Raw genomic sequence first — 4,768 nt, 5'->3', positions numbered from 1 at the left:
CTGTGCGGCCTCTCGGGCTAGAGTGGCGGGAGCATGTCTCCCCCTCCTGGCTGACCAAAGACGGACGACGGGAGGTAGGTAGCTCGTCTTCCAAAATCCTGCACAAGTAAATGTCTCCTTCTCGAAAAATCCTCTGGGGCTCCTAACCCGTCTTGTAAGTAATTCTTCCCTCCTAGCGCTTCCCCAGTGCGTTAGCACTCCCTCTCCCCACCTCATTGTGAGGTGTCTTGTGGCCAAGAAGTTAAAGTCACACCTCCCCTTTTCTCCTCGTCCATTCACAAAGCCTCATCTCACACAAGCTGCTCGCCTTGCTTTCCAGTCCGAGGCTCTGCCTCCTTCCATGGTTCCACCTATCAACGCCTCAGACAAAGCTCCATACGCCGCCCCCTTCCATTCACGCCTGCTGGCTCTATAGGCAAAATTAACTACCGAGGCTGCAAAGGTGCAACCTCTACTCCCAAGGAATTTACAATCTAGAGGCAGAGAAGGACCAATTCATAGATTAGATAATATGGTACAGGCAACTAAGATTACTTAACATAGTCCGCCTGGAGATTCAGGGAGAGCTTTCTGATGCCTGAGTTGTTTTGAAGGCATACGACCTTTACTCAGGTGGAGAGGGTGGTAATGGAATTGCAGGTAAACCAGCATAAGCAAAGGCACTAAGAGGTGAAACAAGGTGGGATCTGCCAGAACCGCGAGAATTTTGGCCATCGAATATAAAGGGCAATTTGAAAGTTTCAAGGAATACAGCGGTATTCCTTGAATACCGCTGGGGCTAGGTTGTGGAGGAGGCCCATTCCACGAAGCCTTAACTATGCTCTGTAGGGAACGGAGAACCGTTGCAAGATTTTAAGTTGAGGCTTGTTGTGATCATATTTGTGTTTTAGGTAAATTACTCTGGTTTGCAATATAAAGGGTACAGCCGGAATAACGCAATCTAGGTGAGAGGTGACAAGGAATTAAACTGGGGCAACTAGAGTAAGGGACTGAGAAAGCAAAATAAACCCTGCTAATAATTAGACTGTGATTTACACATACAAGGCCAGGGACAAGACCAAGAAAAAAGTGTTTCTCCCAAGGGCACGTTGCGACTGCAAAAGGATTAACACCCCCCATCATTTGATAATTGGATAACTTCCCTGGCTTACCTTTTTCCCTCTCTCCTCCAAATCAAAATTACTGAGATACCCAATTACTAAGCTGCCTGTTTCCCTAGTCCCTCCTTGAAATCATTCAGCAGAAGCCCAAACTCTTCATAAACTGCCCTACTCCCTCTTACAAAGACACTTGCAGTAACAAGCTTCCAAGTGGACCTTGTCCAGCTCAGTGCATCGGTAATTAGGGACATAGACTTTGGAATTGGATGGACTGGGAAACTCAAGCCTTGGCTCTCTGATCTTGAGTAAATTCCTAATTTTTTTTTTTTTCTGGCCGAGTCCTAACCACTGGACTGCCAGGGAACTCCCAGTTCCTAATGTTTAGTCTTCAGTTTTCTCATCTGTAAAAATCAAGGGAATGCTATATGTTGGCCTAGTGCCTGGCAATAGTTAGTGTCCCCAAAACTTTATCTGTTATTAACGGCAGCAGCAGCGTGAAAACTCCCCAACCCGCTCAAGAGTGGGTTAGGTACTTGTCCTGGGGGTGCTCCCAGCACAAGTATTTCACCTTTTATAACACCTGTCACACTATACTGTACTTTGTTGCCTTCATAAGACTGCATCTGGCACTAAATCTTAAACTTCTTGAAGGTGGAGACTTGGCAGTTATGGCCTCTAACTAGAGAATGCCCTGGGTGGCACAAAATATAGCTGTGCAAATCTCCAATTTTGCTGGTTCCTGTGACCAGGACTTATGCTGAGAATTGCTGCCATTCTGAAAGCATCAGTGTTTGGGTTGCTGTAACATTTCTTATGAATCAGACCAAACTTTCATGTCAGAATAACTAAGAATGTCTTCTAGGAAGATACTTCTAATTAAAAAAGGATACAGATTTCGATTTTATTCTGATTTAGAAATGAATGCAAATCTCCTTTTATAGGAGTTAGATGTTTATCTTCAACAGTTAACTGCTGCATTCATTTTCATGAATAAGCTTAAATTGCTCAAGTTAATTTCATTACAGAAGTTACTCTAAAAGCCAATTCCATTTCCAAACTACAGTTACCATCATTTGAATTCGATAAATCATAAGATAAAAATAAGGTATGTAAAAATGTAATGCAAAGATACATTCTATGATATTCTGATAAATAGAACAAATTTATCTTTATTCTGCAATGTAACATGTATTTTCTATTTTTCTTGGTGCCTGAAATACAACATCTACTTATTCTCAAATATGTATGTTTTGGTTTATTCCCTCTCTATGGGAAAAGGCCTAAACTTTTGTCTTATTTTGTCAGTAGAAAATAGCTGAGTGTTCTTAAAAAGTTAAAGAAAATATTTTACTCATATAAATGATGTAATAGATAATGCTATTACTAAATATGAGGGTTTTTTTGGTTTTTTTTTTTTTTCTGGCCGCGGCATGCTGGATCTTAGTTCTCGGACCAGGGATCAAACCCGTGTCCCCTGCAGTGGGAGTGTGGAGTCTTAACCACTGGACCACCAGGGAAGTCCCTAAATATGAGTCTTAGTTATTATAAAGTGACCAAAGAATGATCCATAAATGTATTTTTCATTTATTGCAAGCATAAAGGGAGAGCAAGAAATGTCTACTCTCTGGATGCCAGGTTGGAACTCTTTCAATTAATTTGTTTTTTTTCTTGCTCTAGTAGGACAGTGGTACTAGGACTCACTGAATGGTCAATGCAGAAATTCTCAGGAAAGAACATTTCATTTCTCACCTACCATTAATTTCAGTATTAATCACCAGATTTATTCAAGGACATACAGTGGGGTCTCAAGTCCTCTCCAACACTCATTGCTATGCCAAAGGCTTTATATATTTTCTAGATTACAGTTATCACTTAAAATAGCAAGATAAGATACTTATAAATGCATATTAATATGAAAATGCATGCAAATCTATATTTGTACAACTGATTAAAAGTTTTCTTTGGAGCAGGGAACTATCCAGTGGTAGTTATTCTTTATTCAATTCTTTATTCAATCAATTCTTATTCAGTTATTAGTGAATAAAGTTATTCTACATTCAGTTAATATTCTTATTGATTCTTTTGTCTAGTGATAAGCTCAAAGCAACACAACTGCTGGAATGGTGGCAGAGTTGATATCCCCACCTAGAACCCAAACCAAAGTACCATTTTCGAAGAGTAGGTTGAATTTGATAAGCAGGGATCAAAATGTACACAGGGACAAGTGTCTTAGTTTGTTTGGGCTGCCATAACAATATACCATAGACTGGATGGCTTATAAATAACAGGAATTTATTTCTCACAGTTCTAGAGGCTGGGAAGTCCACGATCAAGGTGCTGGCAGATGGCAGATTCAGTGTCTGGTGAGTACTTCCTTACTGATTCATAGATGCCCATCTTCTCTCTGTGTCCTCACATGGTGGAAGGGCTGAGAGAGCTCTGTGTGGTCTCTTTTGTAAGGGCACTAACCCCATCATGAGGGCTCCAACCTCATGACCTAGTCACCTCCCAAAGGCCCCACCTTCTAATAGCATCACATTGGGGGTTACATTTCAACACAGGAACTTTGGGGGGATACAACCATTCAGTTCCTAACAACAAGAATGCATTACTATTTACATGTAAAGTAGCCAGTATTGTTAATATGTACTAATTACATGGTAAAATTGAGCTTATTTGCTTAATTGAACTGTATCCATTTTGATCAATAAAATTTTGCATAAAAGAACTTAAAGTTGAATTAAAAAGACAATAAAACATTAAGTAGAATAGGTATCAAAAGTTGAGTCTTCTAGTGAACAGAAAAATACCTAAAGTGATTACAATACTGTATTTTTGCTAATATTGTGCCAAAAGAATGTGTCCCCCCAGTGAGCAAGGGAAAGACATCTTCCTAAACTTTTTTGAGGTGGATGCCTGGTTTTAGAATAGCCAACCTCACCCTAACCCATGTAGCCCTGGGAAAGGAGAAAGGGGCTAGAAGCTTGCCCTACTGGTGATGTCAGCAGATTGTGCACTGGTTCCATAGAAATTGGTGAGCTGAGGAGCAGTGGGTGGATCTTTCCATTCCTGCCTCTCTAGTAAATCCCTCATGAGTTTTCCAGTCACTTTCTGATCTCATGTTGTCTCGCTAATTGTATAGACACCTTACATGCTCAAAAAAACTAATAGGAAGAAAAAGTCATTAAACAAATATTAATATTGTAAAGAAAGGGTTTTATTATATTATTTAATGAAGATAAGCAGCAATTTTAGTACAGAATTCTTTCTCAAGCCCTTTGACAGCCCTCAAGCCCATTTTCCCCCTTCATGTCTAGGAAGGCACAAGTAAAACACTTTTTGGAGGCAGAAGAGACATGAAAAGTTTCCCCTGAGGGTGTATCAGTAGCCAGGGAATTTACATCACCCCCTTGGGGGTCATCTGACTAAGGCATGGAAGAAACCACATCCCCAAGGCAGTTTCCATAACCTCTGCAGAGAAGGTGACCAAGAATTTGTCATGCAAAGCAGGACATGGCTGAGAGTGAAAGAGGGTGCTGTTAATAACTATACCAGAACACCAGATGTAAGTTGATCAGGGGTGGCCAACAGGGACACACTCTATGAATACATCCTTTGTATCTCTGAGAGAGAAGGGCCAGTCAGGCATTCTGTGAGTCAATTTGGAA

At 40.6% G+C, this 4,768-nt stretch overlaps 1 long non-coding RNA gene across 1 annotated transcript in view; it reads left to right on the top strand.

Annotated features, from left to right (window-relative positions):
• Positions 1-333: 333 nt before the first annotated feature.
• LOC309652986 overlaps positions 334-4,768 on the top strand; it is a 28,552-nt gene continuing 24,117 nt past the window's right edge. The window contains exons 1-2 of the long non-coding RNA XR_014258948.1: positions 334-2,735; positions 3,406-3,463. This is a non-coding gene — a long non-coding RNA (uncharacterized lncRNA). The remainder of the gene's footprint in view (positions 2,736-3,405; positions 3,464-4,768) is intronic.

This window comes from Balaenoptera physalus, assembly GCF_965194825.1.
Source record: "Balaenoptera physalus genome assembly, chromosome: X".
In the NCBI taxonomy this organism is placed as follows: Eukaryota; Metazoa; Chordata; class Mammalia; order Artiodactyla; family Balaenopteridae; genus Balaenoptera; species Balaenoptera physalus.
The sequence above is the reverse complement of the archived record's forward strand: the minus strand, read 5'-3'. Positions and strand labels throughout refer to the sequence as shown.